Source organism: Piliocolobus tephrosceles, chromosome 9 (genome assembly GCF_002776525.5).
Source record: "Piliocolobus tephrosceles isolate RC106 chromosome 9, ASM277652v3, whole genome shotgun sequence".
Taxonomy (NCBI): Eukaryota; Metazoa; Chordata; class Mammalia; order Primates; family Cercopithecidae; genus Piliocolobus; species Piliocolobus tephrosceles.
The window spans coordinates 44,103,600-44,128,433 of record NC_045442.1 but is presented as its reverse complement, the minus strand read 5'-3'; the positions used below and the strand labels follow the sequence as shown (position 1 = coordinate 44,128,433).

The following is a 24,834-nucleotide window of genomic DNA, read 5'->3' as shown; positions in this document are numbered from 1 at the left end:
GTGCACACAGCATCAGGAAGCCTCTTGAGAAGGAACTCACACCAGGGCGAGGATGAATTCAGATGCACAAGTTTAGTTTCCCCCCGAGACTTTATGAACTAATAGGCAGGAATTGATGTAGGCTGGATTTCCTCAAGATCTAGTACAGGCTGAGCAATGGAAACACTGTTTTCATTGTCATTGCAGGGGGTGGAGGGTCCGAGGAAAAGAATGTTACATGGCAACGGAACGACTCAGATTTTCTGGAAATCTTTTATAATCCCAGACATGTAAAACATCATACAAAGACCGGAAGCAGTGGCTCATGCCTGTAATCCCAGTACTTTGGGAGGCTGAGGCGGGCGGATTGCAAGGTCAGGAGTTCAAGACCAGCCTGGCCAATATGGTGAAACCCCGTCTCTACTAAAAATACAAAAATTAGCTGGGTGTGGTGGCGTGTGCCTGTAATCCCAGCCACTCGGGAGGCTGAGGCAGGAGAATTGCTTGAACCTGGGAGGTGGAGGTTGCAGTGAGCCGAGATCATGCCACTATACTCCAGTCTCGGTGACAGAGCAAGACTCCGTCTGAAAAAGAAAAAAAAAAAAAGAAAAAAAATATGCAAAGAGAAAAATGCATATTTCTAAAATAGCACTACAAGTATGTCATTGTCACCATCCAAAAAGCTTCCACAAACCAGTCAGGCAATCTATATCAAAAGAAGTTCAAACCTTTGACCCACCTTCCAAGGCTGCTTCAGGAAAACTATCATAACAATATAAACCAAAAATATGGAAAAAGTTCATCTCACACTGTGCTCAAAGCAAGGCAATTTGCAACACCAAAAAATTACGTCCCCTACCTTCTAACTTCAAAGCTCACTGACAGGTCCCATGGTCACTAAGTCTCAATACAATACAAATTCATGCTTGACTTCTTCATGAGGTTCAAATTAGCCAATACATATACAAGAACTCAATAAGCATTTGTAAATCCCTCAACTATTTCAAAAGCTTAAAAATGCAAAAAGCTCATATTTCAGAAAATAAAGGAACAGTAGAAACAAAAGCATCAAGTGTTTTAAAAGCACATATACACTTATGTTTTGGAAATCACCTGTGCAGTGAGCCCTGAACTAGTTAGCAAATGACAATCCCTGTCAGATAGAAGAGTAACTGTCCAAGGCCCCATGTCCAGCTGCCACTACTGGGTCTCACAGGCCAAAAAATAAAGAAAAGAAAATGGAACCCCTGGGTGAAACTGAACCTATATCTGTTCTCTGCCCCTGCCCTTGAGCCTTAATGTTTCAGATCTCAGCTTAACTGATTTTGGAAATAAAGTACTTATTAGAGTACCTGGATATCATCATTGCTTGTTATGGATTTAGTGGGTAATAAAGAGAATGCAGTTAAGCCTCCAGCCAGTGCCTGGAACACATACGTGCTCAGTAAATGTAAGTATTCGTGTTATTGTCATTATTTTTACTATTAAATGAGTAAGTCACATTTGTATAGCTACTTAGAATTTATGTAAAGTGCTTTCAATCCCTGCAATGATCTTGTAAGAGAAAACTGAGGCTCATGGAAGGTGATAATCTGTCCAAGTTCACACTGCAATCAAATGCTGAAGTTGGGGGACTTGATTGCCAGCCAAGGCTCCTTCCCCTTAGCAAGGCTGTCTGAATCTGACAATAATGCCTTGTCTCTGTCATGGACATTGTAGCTGATCCCATTGTAACTGATCCCAGTCCCAGCAAAGCCAGTTCAAGTCTAGGTTTCTTTATTATGCCCCAAAACATCCTACCAACTACATTTTCTACTCATGGCACTTATGGATCAGACCTAGTACACATATTCTATCACGGAGCAATAGCTCCATATCTTCATATGTGGGGCTTTCTAAGCTTACATTAGATCTAACTTTGATTTCCTAGAATCCTGCATGGGCAAAAGAGAAAAAGAAACAATGATATGTACAGCTGTACAAAGGAAACACATATTGCTGGTTTCCCATCACATGGCTAACTACAGAAGCAGAGGACACCACACTGAGTCCCACTGAAGCTTCTGGCCCCTCTCCCATGACCCCCACCCCCACATGTCATAACAAAGCTCCACATCTGGAAGCCTGATGATCTTCAGCTGCCTCTCTCTGTCCAGAGAGTGTCACACTGCACATTACCAGGAGAAAAGAAAGAGGGAGGAGGAGGAGGTTTCATCAGGGCATATAGTCTTTTCTTCCAAATGTAATTTGGCTGAAGCATCCAAAGTTACCTGTGATGTGTGTTGTTTTGCTAACTCATACTTCAAGTTAGTTTTCAAAAACTGCCACGCAAAACGTAAGCTATGCAACTGTCCTTTGACAATGTTCTATTGAGATCATCAAGTGGTCCTTATTGTATGCCAGAAACCAGCTATCCTTTTGTATCTTTCCCTATTACTGCCCATACTTGGGCTGTTTCCTTCTGAAGTCCAGACCATCCTTAGGACTACCAGGAACCATCCTCCAATGAGAGGCAGGGCCCAGTCAACATCTATCCAGCAGCTTTGCCATTCTCAGCCTCAAGCTTGACCACCTCATGTCCCATAGCATTCACCTCCAATCCATTTCAGCCATGCACTCCCAAAGCCACACTATCTACCTATCATCACAAGGTGAAGCCAGCCCTCACTTCTGAAATCTAGAGATGTATTGGGAATTAAGTATCCTTCTTGAATCCCAACTTTCTATCCTCCAACCATCTCCAACACCCTAACTCTTATTGCACCTGGTTTTCAACCCCCTTGAGCCCTTGGGTCCCTTGCTGCTCCACTTTCTCCCATTCCATTAACTGGTCCTGCTCTCTTTTCCCTCTTCTTGGCTGCTAGACCTCGTGATCCATCACTTCAATTGCTCTCTTGCTAGAAGCACCTCTGTTTCAAACTATTAATCCCCAATTCTGCATCAATCCAAACACCCAAACATTTCCACTCCTATAACTGGTAAATCACGTTTTACTGGAGGAAATCTCTCAATCTCGGAGATTAATGGCAAAACATAATTATGAATTCCAACAGAAACTAAGTGCTTGGTGTGACTCAGCAAAAATATACTGCACCTGTTTCTTACACACACTGGTTATTTGAAATCTTAAGTACTCCATGTGCCCCTCATTTTCAGCAGTACAGCATGATGGTACACAGCTTTGCATCCTGGTTCTGCCTCTTAGTCACTGTATAACCTTAGACAAGTGACTTAACCTCTCTGGACTTCAGTTACCTCAATCGTAAATTAGGACAGTTCCATCTTCACAAGGTTGTGGAAAGAATTTAGTGAGTTATCTAGGTAAGGTATTTTAACAATGCTTGCGATGTAGAAAGTGCCCAAAACATGTTAGTTACTATTTTGTAGACAGAATTGAGGCCTTAGATGGGATTTTCCTCCATTTCCTTTCCTTTCTTTCAGTTTATTATTTTCCTCCATTTCCTATTTCTCCAATTTATTCATATCCACAGGCATCCTTATCTTTTTTCTTCCTGTTTCGAAGAAAGATTTGTCACTCTATAGTCTTGCCAGCTAGTATCCCATCTTACTTTTTTCTGTATTTTGAACCTAGACCTTTTCACTGGGTTCTCCTTAGCCTATAAATTTACTCATGTGTCTCTTTTTTTGAAAGCAGGAAGGGAGAATGTGAAGGAGAAAAGAAGGGAAGAGAAGGAAAAAGCAGGGAAGAAAAATCCCCTTCAGCCTTACCACCCTTTCTGGCTCTCACCGATTAGTCTCCTCCCTTTACAAACCCAGCCTCTAAGATCCTGTCTATACTGACAGTCTCCTCACTTCTCTTCTCATTCCCACCTCAATGGAAGGGAATTTGCCTCCTGTGTCCTCTACACACCACTCAGGCTGTTTTTGACATTATCACCAATGACTCCTAATTGCCAGTGGTTACTCTGGCATCCTTAATTGGCCAATCTCTGTAGAATGTGGCACTGTTGACCTCTCTGTCATAACTAAAACTTGTTTTTCCCTGAGTTTCCATGATAGGAGTCTCTATTATTTATCTTTCTTCCCCACTGACCCCTGCTTCTTAGTTTCTTTCACTAGATTCTCTTCCTCTGACAACTCATTATATGTTGTGTCATCATTCATTCATTCATTCATTCAACAAACATATTAAACTCTTACCATATGTCAGGTACCATGACAGTTGCTAGGACCAGTTAAGCAGAGGCAGCTGAAGCACCACTCCAGGCACTATTCACAGTGCAGACACACTACACAGGCAAACAAATGACCCCATCCAAAGTTGTGCAATGGCACTGTTGCTATAAAGAAGACACAGTCCTTGCCCTCTTGTTGGACCAGTGAAAAAGACCAAAACACAGCTAGATAATTAGAGAATATAACGAAAGGTGCAATGACCAAGAGATGCCCTGGGTATCGCGTGAGCACAGCCTAGTTATTCCCCCAAGTTCTTTGACCTGTTTCATACCTCACTCTTTCCCTTCTCCTCAGAAAAAGACATCCAGACAAGTGATTTCAACTGAGCTTCTTAGCTGATGATACAATTTTGAATTTCTTGTCCAGAATATCAAACTTTCTACTACACATTTCTACCACATGCCTTATAGGGCACCAAGCACCAGGAATATAAAAATAATAAATAGGCATGATTTAGGCATGATTTTTTAGGTAATAAAATCATTACCCTAAGGCATGATTCTTATTTTCCATCTGCAGCACTTTAACAGACCCTCTGGGGCCTTTCTTCAAACCCCATTCAGAGTTATCTGTTTGAAACACAAGCTAATTTTATCACCAAATCCCCACTCCCACCCACTCCCTTGTTCAAAAACTGCCAAAGCAAAATCAAAACCCCTTAGTGGTGTGATGTACCAGACCCTGATGCTCTCACTCCTGCCGGCTCCTCTAGTCTTCTCCAGCCCACTGGCCACACACGTTCCCGTCAGCCACTCCACACCACCCGAAGATGAATAGTGCTTTCAATTCCAAGGCAATTCCCACCTCAGCGCTTTTGCACCTGTTGCTCCTACTGCCTAGAAGGTTCGCCCCATGAATTTCTACATTTATTTAATGGTTTGACCAACCTCGGCAACGCTGAGTGCCTCTGGCTCTGCACGCCCATAGCAGGTGATCGCTTATGGGACTCATTCCAATGCTGTGATACTTTGTACACACACTTGTGTGTACAAAGGCCCTTCCTCAAAGGCTTTCCATCTCCTGGGAAGTGTCTTCCCCAGAAAAAGGTAAGCCTTTGAAGAAGAACCCTCACACATGGCAGGGCTTCAGTGCGTGGTTTGCCTGGGAAGAAGTAAATTCATGAAGTTATTTTTAGCATTGTTTAATCACAATATTTTTTGTTAGAGACTTTAAAGGTAATTAATTATATTTCATCTAAATCAAATGTCTCTTCTACAGATTCTGCTTCAAGATGTTAAAAGCTAAACTGAGGCCAGGCGCAGCGGCTCACACCTTTAATCCCAGCACTTTGGGAGGCCGAGGCGGGTGGATTGCCTGAACTCAGGAGTTTGCGACCAGTCTGGGCAACATGGTGAAACCCTGTCTCTACTGAAATACAAAAAAAATTACCCAGGCATGGTGCCATGTGCCTGTAGTCCCAGCTACTCGGGAGGCTGAGGCAGAATTTGTTTGAACCTGGGAGGCAGAGGTTGCCGTGGGCCAAGATCGTGCCACTGCACTCCAGCCTGGGCGACAGAACAAGACATCATCTCAAAAAAAAAAAAAAAAAAGAAATTTTAGTTAGACCTTCATCTGTAATAAAATCAGAATATATGGTTGTCTACATTTTATATTTTTTTTGAATGTGGAAGATAATGAAAGAAGTCAATCTCAGGAAGTAAGAAAGGAATGAAAAAAATGCATGGAGCTTAATTTTGATAAAATGAAGAGTCCCTTAATCACTGGAACACCTTAATTATCAAGTAAAATAATTTTAACAAGTATCTTAAGTATTTCTTTGTTCTTTATCTAAGTACTCTGCCTTTTTCTAAGAGTGTTTTTGAATTTTTTAATTAAGTTAACAGCTGTTGCCAGGTGATCCTTGTGCCTAATTTGCCAAAGAGCTGGCTGGCCTTGAGGGTGGAGTCTGGGTCAATAAAACACAATAAGCTACAGACCCATGTGGCATGGGGATTGGCCCTAAACCTCCACAGGATCACACCCAAAACCTAGTAGTCACTATTCAAGTTCCACAAGGGAGAACTAAGATACGGGGGAACTGTCTGGATTTTTAAAGTTAAGAAACCATGATATTTCTTAACAAATAATTTTATGTCAAAAAATACCACAACGGCTGTCTGCATTGCCAAATCCACTAGGTAACCACTCAAGTTTATCCTCTCATTGTGTACTTCAACCTGTATGTAGAAGGGGTCCCAGTGATTTGTGTATGATGCAGGGTTTTCAAAGAAAGGATAAGCATCCTTGGCTGATTTCCAAGCCCTGTCCTCTGACCCCATCATGCTACCTCCCACCCCCACACATGTATACCCATGCATCAACTCTTTTGGCAGTTATGTACAACTGTACATAAGGGAATTATAAGATTAAAATAAGAAATGCAAACTTCATTAACCAAAATGTGCATTTGGTTAACATGAGTACAGAGAAGGGCACTTAGCCCAGTATGGCTATTCCCCAGAATTTTATCTTTGACCCATCTCACCTCTCTCTAGAAACACTCTCCCGGGAGACATATGACTTGAACTGAGTCCCTATACTGATAACTCCCAACCTATAGTTCTTGCCCTAAATACCTAACTGCTCACTTGGTTATCTCTACCCATAGGCACCAAAGTTATAAAGTTAGTAAGACCAAAACTTTCCCAGGCTTTTCAACACAGATGCACAGTAGTAGCTTGAAACAATAGGAGCTGCTAGAACATAAAACAAATTTGGCAAGGAAAAGGAAGCAGAAACTTAGAAACATGTGGCCCAGTGACTTACAAACTTATTTTGGCCAAGAAATCCTTTGTTCAAATAAAATCTTACTTGGAAACCAAATATGTGAAATCAAGAACAGGACACCTGCTCAGATAGCAGAAGGGGCCACCAGAAAGGAGCCCAAAGCTGGAAGCTGGACATCGGTCCGCCCGCCATTGCCCTCATGCCCTGTAAAACAGCTCCAGAGGCACTCCCTGATACTCCCAGGAATTGGCAAGATACAGTTTAAAATCTACTAGTCAAAATCCATTCAGATTTTTATTTGTGGATAAAAATTTATTTATTTTTATTACAAAACCAACAGTTAAAGCATAATTTGGGGAAGCTAACTGGTAACAGTGGGTGAGAATGTCCATGAGCATTAAAACCAAATAAGAACAAATTAAAAAAATAAGTGGCTGAGCTGAGCACGGTGGCTCACGCCTGTAATCCCAGCACTTTGGGAGGCCGAGGCGGGCAGATCACTTGAGGTCAGAAGTTTGAGACCAGCCTGACCAACATGGTGAAACCCCATCTCTACCAAAAATACAAAAATTAGCTGGGCATGGTGGCAGGTGCCTGTAATCCTAGCTACTCAGGAGGCTGAGGCAGGAGAACCGCTTGAACCCAGGAGGCAGAGGTTGCAGTGAGCCGAGATCATGCCACTGCACTCCAGTCTGGGTGAAAGAGTGAGACTCCACCACAAAAAATAATAATAAAACTAAAAAATAAGGGGCTAGCATGGTAGCTAACATCTATAATCTCAGCACTTTGAGACACTGAGGCGAGAGGATTGCTTGAGCCCAGGAGTTTAAGTCCAGCCTGGAAAAACATAGTAAGACCCCATTTCTATTAAAAAAAAAAAAAAAAAAAAGTTTAATTATCTGGGCATGGTGGTGCACACCTGTAGTTCCAGCTACTTTGGAAGCTCAAGCAGGAGGACTGCCTGAGCCTAGTAGTTCAAGGCTGCACTGAGCCATCATTGCACCACTGCACTCCAGCCTGGGTGACAGTGAGACCCCATCTCTTTAAAAAAAAAAGAGAGAGAGAGAGAGGGAGAGAGAGAAAAGATAAAAAGAAAAAAAGAGGTGAATTCTAAGTAGAAGCAGTCCATTAGATCCATCTTCAGAATCTGTATCAGTCACCTCACCACATTTTCTCAAAAACAATAAATTTTAACGACAAGGAAAACTCCAAAATTAATCATACTTTGTTGAAGTCACAGAGGGCAAGGTTTAAACTCCTATCTTTCTTACATAAGAGTCCTATATAATATCTTTCTTATGTAAAAGTCTGGTCAGGCATGGTGGCTCATGCCTGTAGTCCTAGCTACTCAGGAGGTTGAGATGGGAGAACTGCTTGAGCCTGGGAGGTCGAGGCTGCAGTGGGCCCTGATAAGGCCACTGCACTCCAGCCGGGGTAACAAAGTGAGACCCTGTCCCAAGAAAACCCTTTTTATGCAATTTGATACAATGGAATGAAAAGAGAAAGTTTTCAGACAAAGTTCGAGCATTAAGGTTGACAACTCAATCCATTTAAAGAAACACATAACAAAGGACACATCTGTAAGTATTTTAGAGGAAACAGATTATTGTTGTAGAGTAAAAGGTCAAATTATTGTCCTAAACAAAAATACCCATATGGTACCACAATCATCAAAAACTTGAAACTAGCTGGTTAATTAATTCATTGGTTGACAGTAATTATATCAATTGGGTTGATTTGGTTGTTTTCACATCTTATAAACATAAGCTTAGTGAATTCCACAGAGAAGGAAAAAAAATCACTGAACATTCATTCAACCATTAGGAAAAGCTTTGCATATAATGAACGGGCCCTCTATAGAGAAAATGCCCACACAAAAAATTTCCATTATATGTTAAGAAGATACCACAACATGAAATTTTGTGTTTCAATAAAATTTTTTTCTAAGGAAGCATAAAATTAATATTATATATATCCATAGTTTCTCAACCCTGGCTGTACATGAGATTCACCAGAGAGATTTAAAAACTACCGATACCCTAGCCCTGTATCTCAGACCTACTGAATCAGAATTTTTCAGAGTAGGACATTAGTACCAGTTTTTTTCCTTCCTCAGGTGATTCTAATGTGTAGGTGGGGTTGCAAACCATTGATACAGAGTCTTCAATCAACTGATTATGGATACTAGGTTGTCAGGTGTCAACCTGAACAGACCGTTTATTTTTTATATCATTTATGCCTGTGAGTTTGGGCTACCGCTATTCATAGCTATTTAACAATGATGGTTAAGGCTGGTTTTTGATAGTTGTCTGGTTGAACTATCACTGCCTGAAGAAGCAGCACTCTGTTCTCCCTTATGAGATTTAACTCTGTTGTGAGTTTTTATTTTTTTGGTGGTTCCTTCACGGGCTATGAATGTGGTTGCTTTGAAGTTACAGGTTCAGTGAGCTGAAATTGCTGTTTCAAGAAATACATCTGGTTTCAGTAGATAAATACAAACTCACTCCCATGGAAAGTATTCCATCAAGCAAAGTGGAATTACAAAAATAATATCAGTTGGTCCCAAAATAAGTAATTATGGCCCTAATTTATAACATGTCAAATAAACCACAAAATGATTACTTGTGCTCAGAAATATTTTGAAAAAAACATAGTCTACAAATGTTTTGGGTGATAAATTTTAAGTATTGGTGTAGTAACATTTTATGTAGCTACTTTATTTACATATATGAACCACAGAGCCAGAAGACGGTGTTAGCGGGAAACAGTTGCTGATTTTTATGGTGATTTGGAAGTTTGGAAACTGAGTCCCAATTTCCTTTACAGTCTTTTTTTTTTTTTTTTTTTTTTTTTTTGAGACAAGAGTCTCGCTCTGTTGCCCAGGCCGATCTCGACTCACTGCAACCTCTGCCTCCCCGGTTCAAGTGATCCTCCTGCTTCAGCCCCACTAGTAGCTGGGATTACAGGCACGCGCCACCACGCCCAGCTAATTTTTGTATTTTTAGTAGAGACGGGGTTTCGCCATGTTGGCCAGGCTAGTCTCGAATTCCTGACCTCAGGTGATCCACCCGCCTTGGCCTCCCAAAGTGCTGGGATTACAGGCGTGAACCACCACGCCTGGCCTCCTTTACAGTCTTAAGTGACTAATGCTATATCTATAAGAGGCTCATAGACATGGAATCTCTCTACATACATAGATGAGTTATTTTCAAAATATACAGGGTACCCTCAGAAATGGAAACATTAGAAGCTCTCAGCAGTAATCAGAAGTCAGGAAAAGCAGAGTCAAAAAGTTGATACAACATATTTCGAACATTTTGTTTCAATTCGTATCATAAACAAAAAATTCATTCACTAATCTTTGGATATTGGGTCATGATTGGAGATCTATGTTATTTTTCTGGGTTAATCCACATCCAGATTTCCTGCTTCCATTTCTTAAAGAAGAGCAGGACCTTATTAGAGCCTGTGAAAAAACCTGAATGCAAAATCATTCTAGAAATTTTTACTGTACTCTTCAAATCTCTTATCACTATGTCACACCTAAGTACTCATCCCTCTTTCTTTTGTAATTTGCTTGTTCATGTGGCTTTTTAAAAAGCTTTACAGTATTTTTATAAATTGAGATAAAATTCACGTAAACTTCACTATTTTAACACTTTTAAAGTGTACAATTCGGTGGTTTTTATATATTTACAATGCTGTGCAATCACCACCCCATTATCTAATTCCAGAACATAGCCCTCACCCCAAAAAGAAACCCTGCACCCATCATCAATCACTCTCTATTTCCCCTACCCCACTTCCCTGGCAATCACTAATCCACTTTTTATTGATATGCATTTGCCTATTATGGACATTTCATATAAATCATACAACATGTGGCCTTTGTATCTCACTTCTTTTTTTTTTTTTTTTTTTTTTTTTATTTTTTTTTTTTTCTAGGGGAAAGCGCGAACGCAGTCCCCCACTACCACAAATTATGCAGTCGAGTTTCCCACACTTGGGGAAATCGCAGGGGTCAGCACATCCGGAGTGCAATGGATAAGCCTCGCCCTGGGAAAACCACCTTCGTGATCATGGTATCTCCCCTGCCAGGTAAGTATAGTATCTCACTTCTTTCACTTAGCATAATGTTTTCAAGGTTCATCCATGTTGCAGCATGTGTCGATATATTTTTTTTAACATTACTTACTTTTATGGGCCCATATAGTAATCAACTTAGTTTGCACAGAAATATCATTCTTTGTTTAGCATTCATATTACATCAGTTTATGCAATATTTCATTAAATCACAAAATTACAATACAAATCACAAAAGTACAAAGGTACTTTGGGAGGACAAGGCAGGCAGATCACCTGAGGTCAGGAGTTCGAGACCAGCCTGGCCAATATGGTGATACCCTGTCTCTACTAAAAAAAAGAGTGGCCGGACGCGGTGGCTCAAGCCTGTAATCCCAGCACTTTGGGAGGCCGGGACGGGCGGATCACAAGGTCAGGAGATTGAGACCATCCTGGCTAACATGGTGAAACCCCGTCTCTACTAAAAAATACAAAAATCTAGCCGGGTGAGGTGGTGGGCGCCTGTAGTCCCAGCTACTCGGGAGGCTGAGGCAGGAGAATGGCATAAACCCAGGAGGCAGAGCTTGCTGTGAGCTGAGATCCGGCCACTGCACTCCAGCCTGGGCGACAGAGCGAGACTCTGTCTCAAGAAAAAAAAAAAAAAAAGAGTACAAAACTATTAGCCAGGCATGGTGGTAGATGCCTGTAATCCCAGCTACTCAGGAGGCTGAGGTGGGAAAATCGCTTGAACCAGGGAGGCGGACGTTGCAGGGAGTCGAAATAGCACCACTGCACTCCGGCCTGGGTTTCAGAGCAAGGCTCTGTCTGAAAGAAAAAATAATGATACAATAGCAAAGTACTACTGGCATAAACTGGACTGTAACTAAACACGACTGTAAGCATGCACCTGACCTAGTGACAGCCAAGTATACAAATTTATTAAGATGACAGCTATTTCCCACAGCGGTCTCTGTGTCTGAGCAACAACCAGGATGTGTTTCAGAGAAGGAGAGCACTGGTTAACCCAATGAGTTGTTTCAGTGTTGGGCAGTATTTCATTAGGCAGAACAGAGTCAGATGCATGCAGAGGGGCAGAGAGGTGATAAGTGTCTATTATACAACCCAACACAGCCTCAACTGGTTCCCAAGAGGAAGTTTTCTACGTGTCTTCAGAAAGAGGCAAGGATGTACTCCCATAAAGACAGGTATATCCTCTGCCTCTATAAAAGCTTTAGCATGTTTTACCATCTTTCAAGAAGCAACTCCAATGTGCCCTCCTCTACAAAGTCTTCCCTAACCCTCAAATCTTTACAGTGCCTGCCTGCTCTCTCTTCTTCCGTTTAATTCCCAAAGTACTTATGCATCTCCTACAGTAGTTAGAATCGGTATGATAGCCAGCCATACAATATCCTCTCTTCCGTACCAGGATGTAAGCTGCATCACAGGCATGTTCTGTGTCTTTACACGTCCTGCTGTCACTAGCACCAGAATAGAGATGCTCAAAACACAATTTTCACACAAATCCTTACACAAATCTTTTAATAAGGAGGAGAAGTTCAGTAAATATTCATTAAATTAATAAATGAATGAGCATGTGAATTAAATAATTAATTAATTTCAGGCAACGTCTTACCTGGCTACAGCAATTCCCCCTACTCATCAATGTGTGGTAAATGAAGAAAGGATGTGTATGTGATGGGGCACAGTGGTGGGTGAATGAAGAAAAAAATCAGCTATTCCAGGTGCCTAGCATGCATCAGAAATTGTGACTCTTCTCCAGATGTCCAACAGACACCACCTTTAAACAGGACATTGTTAGATAATGACACTTTCTGATGTCCTTTGATGTAGAGCACATTAAAAATAGTATGAGAGAGAGAATCTTTCTGTTCAAAATCCCCCAACATCTTCAACTGTGTATTTAGTTTTCATCAATTAAATTATTACACCATTTCAATGGGTGACTTTTTATATACACTGGAAAGGTACTCATAAGAAAATAGCTTCCAAATTGGCAATTTTTAAAAGCAAAGCAACTGGTTAGGTGAGGAATGCATAAACAACCCCAAAAGCAGCACTGAATACTTTTCTTTGGCTGTATATGACTGAAAAACTGCCAAGTTCATTTTGATAAGCCTTTGTTAAAAACAATAAACATGCCTGAGCTTGCAAACCATGCTGTTTTGAAGAAAAAGCAATTGAGAGAATTAGAAAATGCTTAAAACTGGAATGTCTGATTAAAAAGAAAAACTATTGTGGAAACGGATTTACCAATAAGTTGCAACACTGTGCAGTCTATAAATGTGAAGGAAAGTGGGGGACAAAATGTAAAGTGAGACAAAATAACAACAGAACACCATCTTCATAAATAAATAAAAAGCTACATCTTATAAACCGATTTAATTAGTCTCCAATACTAACACGGTACCATTAACACTCTTAAGAAAACAAATCATCCCGTGCTTCAAGTTTAGTCACCACGGTGATGTCCCTGCAACAAAGGAAATGTAATTTCATTGACTCCAAATGAACGTATATTAAATAACCAAATGTGGGAACTGCAATTCACTTACAGTAAAATGTCAGCTCGTAAAAGTCAAAGTAACTTCACCTGAATTTGTTTTTTGTTGTTGTTGTTTTGTTTTTGTTCTTGTTTTTCCATGATTATAAGATTCTCAGAATCGTAGGATTGGAAGGAAGATAGTTTGGATCACTTATGTTTATTTTCCTGCTTAGGTAAAACTGAAATTCTCTTGTATCTGTCTAAGAAATCCTGGAAAAATTCTAATGAATAAATTGTAACTTGATCTCCATAGGATCAAAGTTCTTTGTTTTGTTCATTGACACATCCCAAATGCCCAGAACAGCACTAGGCATACAGCAGGCACTCAATAAATATCTGCTAAATTGAAATACATTGAAAAATATGCAGTGCAACGCAATGTTAAATAAGTCAGTTTGAAATTCCTTTCTTAGCTTTGTTTTGGTCATAGTATTAATCACAACAAACAAACAGTCCTCACATAAACCACTTCAACACTATAATTCATGTTTTTACTTCTGATCAATCATTACCATAGAGGGTGCTGAGAATGAGAAAAGACTCCAACGAAAGAGGTGAGTAGACTTACTCCCGTCTATTTGGACTAATTTTCTTCTTCTGGGCATTCACCTGAGATTATATCCATAATATAAATAATTGAAAATATTACTTAAAATTAAAGGTTTGCATCTTTAAAAATTGTGCCACAAAAGCAATTTGATTAAATCAACTTCTCATCTATTTCAGAATCCCATCAGTTAAAAAAACAAACATAAAAAATAAGAACAGGAAAATGATATGATTAGGTGATGCTAGTCATATTATTTTTGCTCAAAACGCCTAGAGGCAATAAGCCTTGGAAAACTGAGTTAGGTTGGAATGAGAAGATCTGGATTCTAGTGTTGATTTCATCACCAGTTAACAATATGAATTCAGCCAATCCTTGCCAACCTGGATCTGAGCTTCCGGGGCTGTAAGGTGAAGGGTTTGAATTTAGTAGATGGTCTCCAAAGCCTTTCAGTTTCAAAGTTTCTCTAAACCCTGTAATTATAAGTGACCAAATCCAGTTCACCTAATTACTACCACTACTCTTTTACATCCTTCATTTCTTCAACAAACATCCGGTCACCTTGGGAGCGCGGGGGTGGGGGGGATGTCAAACACCATTAGCCATAGTTTGGCATGACATTTATGAAGGGGGAGCGACAAACTATGCAAGGGCAGCTAGCTGATGATTTTAAATGTTAGTGAGCTTGGACACCTGTGGAGTGAATGTGTTTCTGAATTTGAAAGGCCGGAAGATTTTCCCCCTGGGCTAAGCTGGTGGCGCCGTGGGAGTGCCTAGCTCTGAGCAAAGACACAGGTAGGATGAACTAATTAGAGGCTCTTCAAAATGAGAGTGTTTAACCAGTGTCCTGGCAGGACCCGTCTGACTCGACATTTTAAAAAATTATGGCCAGGCACGGTGGCTCACGCCTGTAATCCCATCACTTTGGGAGGCTAAAACGGGCAGATCACTTGAGCCCAGGAGCTCGAGAGCAAACCGGGCAACATGGCGAAACCCTGTATCTGCAAAAAAAAAAAAAAAAAAATACAAAAATTAGCCGGGAGTGGTGGCGCGCACCTTTAGTCCCAGCTACTCCAGAGGCTGGGGAGGGAGGATTCTTGGAGCCGGGGAGGCAGAGGTTGCAATGAGCTGAGATCGCATCACTGCACTTCAGCCTGGGCGACAGAGCGAGACCTTATCTGTAAATAAATAAATACTATGAGAGGTTTAGAATGCTGATGTGTGAAAACAAAAGACTAACCAAATAGCCCCAGGACTTACTGGAATTGTGCTTCAAATTTTGTTACGAACGGTTTTCCGAGTCCACGATACAGGTATCACTGGTTTCTTTGTGGACAAGAAGCAAGTGAGAAATTGAGTTCAATCCACTGAAAGTCGGTGTGTTTTCAATATAGCACACAGGGGAAATAAATATTACTGTCTGAGGTGGGGAACAGGGGAGATATTTTAAAAATGTACTATAAACATAAAATCCAGAATGAAATCCAGAAGAAAGACGGTCTCTATTCAACCGAGAAGTCTGCATTTGAAAACCACAAGAGATGGAGATCAAAGCCGCTGGTTCTCCAGCCACCTGCCCAAAAACTCGTACGCAGCGCAGACCCAACCCAGAGAGGGCAAGTGGGCACGTGTCTCCCTCCCAACCCAAGCTGCGCGCCGACGCACCCAAGTTAGGGTCCCAGGCTCCCGGCGCGGGATGGGCGCTAGGGCAGTGGAGAATGGAGCGTCCCCGTCCTCCTCCAGCTCCAAGGGCAGCCCCAGCGCCCCGCCGTCCCGCCGCCCTTCCTTGTGGGATGCCCGCGTCACCTGAGCCACCGCGCCCTCTTCACAACCGAGTCAGGGAGAGGGAGGAGGAGGAGCCGAGGAAGCTTCTTGACCCGGGCGCTGGGGATCCGGGAGCCGGGGCCGCCGGCGAGACTGAGCCCGGGACAGCCCAGCGCTCCAGCGCTCCAGCGCTCCGCAGCCCGCCCAGAGCGCGCAGACCACCCCCATGCCCCGCCCGCCCTCCTGCCACACCCGCCCCCAGCCCGGCCCCGCCGTCTCCTCACCTCACCGGGACCACTGCAGCCCCGGCAGTAGTGCGCCGACATGCCCCCAGGGCGCACCCGCCAAGCCGCGTCCCTGCGCAGTGGCCCCTTCCCGGGCCCCAGGCGGCGCGATCCGCGCTTCGGTGGGGCGGGGAGCGGACTGGGCGGAGGCGCCGGCGAGGCTGGGGCAGGGGGCCCAGCTGGCAACGCCGGGGGAGGGAAGCGTGGCGCGGAAAATCCCAGTGCTCGGCCTTTGAAATGCACCGGCTCATTCAGCCCCGCCAGCTCGGCCGGGGAGTGGGCCTGGCGGGCGAAGAGGATTTAGCGCGGGGATCCGGTCTAAGTGCTGCGGCTTGACTAGGGGCGAGGGGCGCAGCGGAGAGGAACTTCTCGCGGTTATGTAATGCACTGGCTTTCTGTGTCACCAGCCAGACCGCTCTAGGCCTGCCGGACCCTCCCCGGGACGAGCCATGACCCCTGACCTCGGCAAGCCGAGGGGAACTCGGTGTTCCCAAAAAGAACTTTTCCTCGCAGGGTCAAAGAGCAAGATCTCGAGAAAAAATACAAGGCCTCCTTTAGGTGTATCTGGCAGGGATCTGGACCCTGCTAGCCAATCCTTCCCATTTCACAGCACAGGAAATTGAAGCTCCAGAATGCTAGTGAAAAGCGTTATCTCTTGGAGTCAAAAAGACCTGGGTTCAACGCATCTGAAAATCTCCTAACCTTGGGCAACTTAACTCTGAGCCCTACTTTTCCCTGTAAAACAAGGATAAACAGCGCCCACTTCATGCTGTTGCTGAGGATGGAATGAGTGAAGTGTAATACAATTCCCCAAACGTTGACTCAACGCCTGAAAAGGGAGCTGCCAGGACGTACCCCGCATAGGACAGGTTCCAGGCGAACTTTCTGTAAAGTCCGCTCCTTGTCAAAAGTAAGCCCTCTAAATTGACAAGGTCTGGTTCCAATATCTTGGAGCCTACGGCCTCGCTTCTCCAAGAGTGGCCGGTAGACCAACAGTCAGGTCATCACCTGGGTGCTTGCTAAAAATGCGGAATCGCAGGCCCAACCGCGGATCAGAATCTGCATTTTTTTGCAAGATTCCCTGGTGATTTCACTGTGTGTCAAAATTTCAAAATGAATTAGACTTTTTGGAATTTTTTTTTTTTCTTTTTTGAGAAGGAGTCTCCCTCTGTCGCCCAAGCTGGAGTGCAATGGCGCGATCCTGGCTCACTGCACCTCCACCTCCCTGGTTCAAACGATTCTTCTGCCTCAGCCTCCCGAGTAGCTGGGATTACGATCGCGCGCCACCACACCCGACTAATTTTTTGTATCTTTAGTAGAGATGAGATTTCACCATGTTGGCCAGGCTGATCTCGAACTCCTCCTGATCTGCCCGACAAAGAGTTACTGGTCAACAGTAGGGAGCATGTGCCATGCAACACCATAGGTATTTGTTTGGTTTTTTTCGTGAAAGAGTCTCACGTTGTGTTTTAAAGAAGGGGTTTCACTATGTCGCTCAGGCTAGAGTGCTGTGGTGAGATCATAGCTCATTGCAGTCTCCAACTCCTGGGCTCAAGGGATCCTCCTGCCTCAGCCTCCCCAAGCACTGGGATTACAGGCATGAGCCACTGTGCAAGCTAGGGTTTTTTTTTTTTTAAATGGTCTAGTAAAGTCCTTTCTCATTTTACCCTCTGGCTATTTTTAGTCTCCACCTCCTCTCAGTTTCCTGCCCTTTAACTATAAATCTGAATTTAAGTCCTATTTTCACTTGCAAAAAAATCCCTAGGTTAAATCTAAGTGATGATTGTGAATAAATGTTTAAAATACACAAAAGAAGGAACAAATACAGCTTGTAAAAGAATTCATTAGCATTGAAAATGAACCTATAAATGTAGAGGCTGCCAGGAGCCCTGAACTCTCAGCTGTGAAGGTCTTTAGGTTAAAGACTTGAATACCTTTGAGTTTCAGAAAAATGCATCTTTCAGTTAAACATTGCTTTGGGTAGCAAATAAGTCTCCTTTTCCATTTAAATCTAATGTAGGACAACAGTTTTTAAAGTTTTGGAGACTAGGACACTGCACAAGTCTTCCTTTCATCTAAGTCACCACTTACAGGGACTCTAGCAAAGACCAAAGCAAATACTGTGTTTATTCTGTTCAATGCTGTGTCACTGATGTTGTTTCATTAGAAGAAGTTCAGATTTCGTGTATCTGATTCAATCTCTGTCAGGATGATTTTCATCCTTTAAGAGTTCAGTAATTGTGGGTTGATGATGGTGACAGTGAGTGCAATGCGTGTAGGCAGTGCCAGATATAGACAGGTCACTTCTGTGTGCCTACCCCTTTGGGGTTCCGCACTCAAGACCTGACATAGCTGCTGACGTGGGGGTAGGCAGCATGGAAGTGGAGGAACGGGAGATGCACGAAGCAAAGCAATTGCCTTTCACTGAGGCTGGAGGGTTGGGGGTGGAGAAAGTTGGACTGCTATCACTGTGCAGGAGAAAAGCAAAGCAAAGGTGGAACCCTAGAATGCAACCTAGGAGGAAAGGGAAGGAGCAGCATTTCTTCCAAATAGCACTGTCCAACAGAACTTTCTGCAGTGATGGAAATGTGCTATATTTGCACAGTCCCAGCACGGCTATAAAATGTGGCTATTTACATTTTAGTTAATTAATTATAGTCATAATTAAAACTGAGGTTTCTTGTGTGTTTTGCTTTTTTCTTTTTTACTACTAGTCTGTTGCACTAATCACCTTTCAAGTGCTTCATTCCAAGGTGTGGCTAATGTCTACCATACTGGACAGCACTCAAAACATTTTCTTCATCATAGAAAGTTCTACTGCACGGTGAAGCTTAGAGGCCAGGATTTTGGTAAAGAATGAACCCAGATACCCAGCTTTTCCAAGTTGTAGTCAGAACCTCATCTGTCCAAAAGCGAGTAATAGAATGAAAATTATACGTACATCATTGAGTCCTTATGATAATCAAAATGAGTTAATCTATAGAATGTATTTAATTCAATGCTTTGCATATTATAAATGTGTAAAAAAATTAATCCTTATTAGTATTAATAGTCTTTTACCTTAAAAATATTGGGGAATGACAAAGATTTTTTCCTTGGCCAAACTTTAGTCAGGTTCCTGAAACTTCTCCTAAGATCATGTGTGTATTTCTTTGTAAATTCCATTTTATCAAAGAACCCAGCGGAATCAGTTTGGCAGTAACCTCCCTCCCCACTGACAACTGATCACCTAAGTGTCCCCCATCCCCCACTGTCCTCCAGGTGATATCTAATCACCTTGGCCTGTCTTTAGTAATAATCCTGTTAGGTCGATTTAACTAGAGTGCCATATCCTGTTTCTTGGCTATAAATTCCCGTTTTCCTCTGCTGTATTCAGAGTGGAGCCCCATCTCTCTACCCTACTGCAAGCCTTCATTGTAGTGGCCCCTCTATCTGTCTCAATGGTCCTGAATAGTCTTCTTTACCATGCTGTAACAAGTGTCATTGAATATTTTTTTTCTTTAACAGGGACATGGCATTAATGGTACATCATTATTAGTTATGTAACCTTTCGCTGATGTGGTCAGCTGATCTGGTACCTCCACATGCATTAATAGTTGTATTCTAACTCTCTCCCTTCCTCTTCTTCCCTGCTCAGAATTGAGTACTATTTGTACTATTCTGGCCTGGAGGCACAGCATATTTTGTCAAATCCCCAGCATCTGTAGCCAATAAATAACAAGTGTGTTAACTAAAATCCTATTGCACCATGGTTCAGTGGAATTAATTTTCAGATAGGATTCTGAGAAGCCTGACACCTTAGGGTACATCCATTATGAAAGGAATTGTTTGTTCCTGTTATTTGGTCAAACAAGAATATGTGGACTCAGTAGAGAAAAACAGGAACATTGCCTACAGATAAGTAATATTTGGGGTGTCCAGGTCAAAATAGAAGCTACTGGAAGGTTGGGGGTTGAAGATGAAACCTTAAGGCTTTTGCCTAAACAGAATTTGAAATTTTATTCTCATGACTAGTTAAGATTTTAGGAATAACTACAAACAGCATAAATAAGATGCAAGTAATTTATGTAGTCAACTATACAGATTAGGGCAATACATGGAAAAGGAAATAATGAAATTCTTCCTTAGACTCCAATAAACAAATTTTTGAAGAACTGCCTTCTCAAACTCCTGTTCAACGGACTTCTTTAATAACATCGTGTCCTGTGGGCTTGCTCCTTCCTTCCTTCCTTCCTTCCTTCCTTCCTTCCTTCCTTCCTTCCTTCCTTCCTCCCGCCCTTCCTTCCTTTCTCTCTCTTTCTTCTTTCTTCCTTTGTTTCTTTCCTCTCACTCTCTTTCCCTCCCTCCCTTCCTTCCTTCCTTCTTTCCTTTTCTCTGGCTCCTTCTTTCTTTCTTTCTTTCTTTCTTTCTTTCTTTCTTTCTTTCTTTCTTTCTTTCTTTCTTCCTTTCTTCCTTTCTTTCTTCCTTTCTTTCTTTTTCTCTTTTTCTTTCTTTCTTTCTCCCTTTCTCCCTTTCTTTCTTTCTTTCTTTCTTTCTTTCTTTCTTTCTTTCTTTCTGTCTTTCTTTCTTTCTTTCTTTCTTCTTTCCTCTTTCCTTCTTTCTTTGCTCTTTCTTGCTTGCTTGCTTGCTTGCTTCTGAGACAGAGCCTCACTCTGTCACCCAGGTTGGAGTGCAGTGGCATCCTCTCAGTTCACTGCAGCCTTGATTAGCTAGGTTCAGGTGATCCTCCCACCTCAGCCTCCTGAGTAGCTGGGACTACAGCCGCCCACCACCACGCCCAGTTAGTTTTTGTATTTTTTGTAGAGACAGAGTTTTGCCATGTTGCCCAGGCTGGCCTCAAACTTGTGGGCTCAAGTGATCCTCCCACCTTGGCCTAACAAAGTGCTGGGACTACAGCCGTGAGCCACTATGCGCAGCCTACAGTCCACTTTCTTTATCATCTTTTTTGGTTCCTCTTTCACCAGTCCACTCTTTTCCATGAGCATTTTCTTAGAATTTAGCCCCTATTTCCATTGTCTTTTCTTAATGTTTATCTCCATCCCAGCCCCATGACTGTAGCTAACACCTGCTGTCAACGGCAGTGCCTTTCCAGTTCTGACCTCCCTCTGAACTCCAATTCTTGTTGCCAGATAGCCAGTGAATATTTTCACTTGCATTCTCCCTACACCATCACTTCAGATTTTAACATATCAGGAACTCAAGTCATCACTACAATCTGCTCTTAGATTCCAACAACTCTCTTCTCCAATGTCACTTAGTCTCTGGTGCTAACATTCTCTCATTTGCTATTACTCAAAGCTATGTCATCATTTTAACCCATTTGTCTTTCTGGAGTCATGGTATAACTGAAAGGCATTGAATTTGAAATCAGAAAACCAAAGTAAAAAAATCTCATTTCTGCCACTTCTTACCAAGACAAACTAAGCAAATTTCTTTATTCTTTTTCCTTTTTTCTTTTTTTTTTTTTTTTGAGACGGAGTCTCACTCTATTGCCCAGTCTGGAGTGCAGCGGTGCAATCTCTGCTCAATGCAAGCTCCGCCTCCTGGGTTCACGCCATTCTCCTGCCTCAGCCTCCTGAGTAGCTGGGACTACAGGCGCGCACCACCACACCTGGCTAATTTTTTTTTTTTTTTTTTTGTATTTTTAGTAGAGATGGGGTTTCACCGTGTTAGCCAGGTTGGTCTCCATCTCCTGACCTCATAATCCGCCCGCCTCAGTCTCCCGAAATGCTGGGATTACAGGAGTGAGCCACTGTGCCTGGCCGCAAATTTCTTAACATCCCACCTCTCGAGCATCAGATTTCTTATCTATAAAATAAAATCACCAGTACTATTCCAAAACCATGGATTGAGGCTGGGTATGGTGGCTCATGCCTGTAATCCAACATTTTGGGAGGCTAAGACCAGAGGATCACTTGAGTCCAGGAGTTCTAGACCAGCCTGGGCAACATACTGAGACCTTGTCTCTACCAAAAAAATTTTTAAAATCAGCTAGACATGGTGGTGAGCACCTGTAACCCTAGCTACTTGGGAGGCTGAGGTGGGAGGATCTCTTGAGCCCAGGAGTTCAAGGCTGTGATCGTGCCACGGCACTCCAGCTTGAGCGACAGAACTAGACCCAGTCTTTAAAAGTAGAAAATAACAAATAAAGGATTGAGCAGCTACATAACCCAGTCTCTGTGCTAATCATGTTAGACCCCCAAGGTCTGCGCTACTGATACCTTAGGCCTGACAATTCTTTTTTGTGGGGCTGCCTTGTGCATTGTAGAACATTTAGCAGCATTCTTGTGTTTGCCCATTAGGTGCCAATAGTAATGCCCTAGTTGTGACAATCAAATTTTTTTTCAGATATTGCCAAATATCTCCACTAGGTTAGGTTGTGCAAACTTTTATGTTATTATTTTCTGAAATATGTGTTTGGTTTTATTATTTTGTTTCTCCAAATTAAGTGTTCTAATAATATTTAATTTTCATAATATTAAGAGCAACTCTTTGGAGGGAGGGTTGTGAGGAAATTTATTGATATTTTTAGTTCCTGTACTATCCCGGGGGGATAGTGCCTTTCTCTCTGTGTGCTTTGAGGATTACATGAGATGACAAATACGAGAGTGGCTGGCATAGCCTGACCCAGGTCACTGTTTGCAGAATGTGAATGTCTACTCATTCATGAAGCTCTGTGAAGGCGAGGTGTTCTCTGAAGATCACAGGTAGAAGACTATTTTTACAAAAACATTCAATTTAGATTATATTGTTATGAATTATTATTATATGCTAACAAATATTATTTTTGAATTTAAACATCAATAAAGCAAATTTCTTCTGTTATATTTTCTTTTTTTTTTTTTTTTTTTTTGAGATAGAGTCTCGCTGTGTCCCACAGGCTGGAGTGCAGTGGTGTGATCTCGGCTCACGGCAACTGCCGTCTCCTGGACTCAAGTGATTCTCGTGCCTCAGCCTCCTGAGTAACTGGGGCTACAGGCAAGCACCACCACACCCGGATAATCTTTGTATTTTTAGTAGAGAGAGGGTTTCACCATGTTGGCCAGGCTGGTCTTGAACACCTGGCCTCAAGAGATCTGCCCACCTTGGCCTCCCAAAGTTCTGGGATTACAGGCGTGAGCCACGGTGTCTGGCCTGTTATATATTCTTAATAGTTTTATCTCCCTATCTATTGTCACTGATCTCCAGACTCATCTTCCCTCATGCATGGCTCACTAGAACTGCTATACTTCCATTACTTTAGCCTCTTTCCCCATCCAACTATACAGTTAATTTATTGACACTGTGCCTTATATTCTCTCTACTGGAAACTCTGGCCATTCCTATTCCCCATATTTACTTCATCGAAATGGGACTCATTTGCCTGTTGGTTGGCCAAAGTCCTCTTCCAACAGCCTCCTATCCACCCTTCATTATCATGTTTCTCAACACTAACGGGTACCCTCTGTCACATCCTCATTCTTGTTCTGTGAAGTCGCCATGCACATTCCTACCCTTGTTCTTTCACCCATACTCTTTCCCATGCCTGGGCTGCCCCTTCCTTTCTGTCTTCTGCCTATGGAGATCTAAGAGCATCATTGAAGGTCCAATTCAAATCCCAACTTCTACTGATATCTGTAACTTCCCTTGAAAGGCATTTACAAAAGATGCTTAATGGTTAGAGAGAGGGATGGACAGATGGATAGTTATATGATAAAGCAAATTTAATAAAATGTTAAATCTAGAATCTAGGTAGCAACATATAGGTGTTCACTGGATAATCTTTTTGACTTTTTTCTGTTTCAAATTGTCATAATAAAATAAAAATAATTTAAAACTTAAAGATAAAACAAACTTCCCAATTCATTCACAAAGTCTTCCCATCCAACTCTAATGATATTCATTAAGAACCCAAGTTTTATACATCAGACAGATTCGAGTTCAAGGCTCAGCTCCCCCTCATGCTAGCTGGGTGATTTGGGGCAAGTTGTATAATAACTCAGAACTTCATTTTCCTCATTTATAAAATGAACATAATAATAACATTTCATAGGTGTTGTGGAGGCTAATTGAGATTTGCACTTATAAAGTGCTTAACTGGCTGGGTGCAGTGGCTCATGCCTGTAAACCCAGCACTTTGGCAGGCCAAGACAGGAGGATCACTTGAGCTCAAGAGTTTGAGATCAGCCTAGGCAATATGTTGAAAACCTGTCTCTACCAAAAAAAAATTTAAAACTTAACCAGGTGTGGTGGCACATGCCTGTGGACCCAGCTACTTGGGAAGCTGAGGTGGGAGGATTGCTTGAGCCCAGAAGGTCAAGGCTGCAATGAACCATGATTGTGTCGCTGCACTCTAGCCTGGGCAACACAGCAAGACTTTGTCAAAAAAAAAAAAAAAAAAAATGGATAAAGTGCTTAGCAGAATAGCTGAAGCATAGTAAGTGCCCAATATATATTAGCAGAGAATACAAATACTCCTCCCTTGAGTGAATAGAGTGTAAGCTATTTGATGGCAGTAACTCTCTCTGTCTCATTTACCATTCCCCCTATGTCTACAGAGTAGACACTTAAGCTTTGTAGAATGAGTGAATGTTCATTGTATATCACCTTTGTTGTTTACCTCTGTTGCTCTTCCTCTGGGAGACTCATTCAGTTAGTATTTCTGAAGCATCTACTATGAACAAAGCCAGCAGCCTGAGCAGAACCATTATGGCCCCACACCTAACCCAATA

General features: G+C 42.2%; 1 non-coding gene across 1 annotated transcript; it reads right to left on the bottom strand.

The window, feature by feature from the left end:
- Positions 1-10,845: 10,845 nt before the first annotated feature.
- On the bottom strand, positions 10,846-11,009 carry LOC111552226. Its single transcript, XR_002734585.1, has one exon. It is a non-coding gene; the product is annotated as a U1 spliceosomal RNA (small nuclear RNA).
- Positions 11,010-24,834: the final 13,825 nt, after the last annotated feature.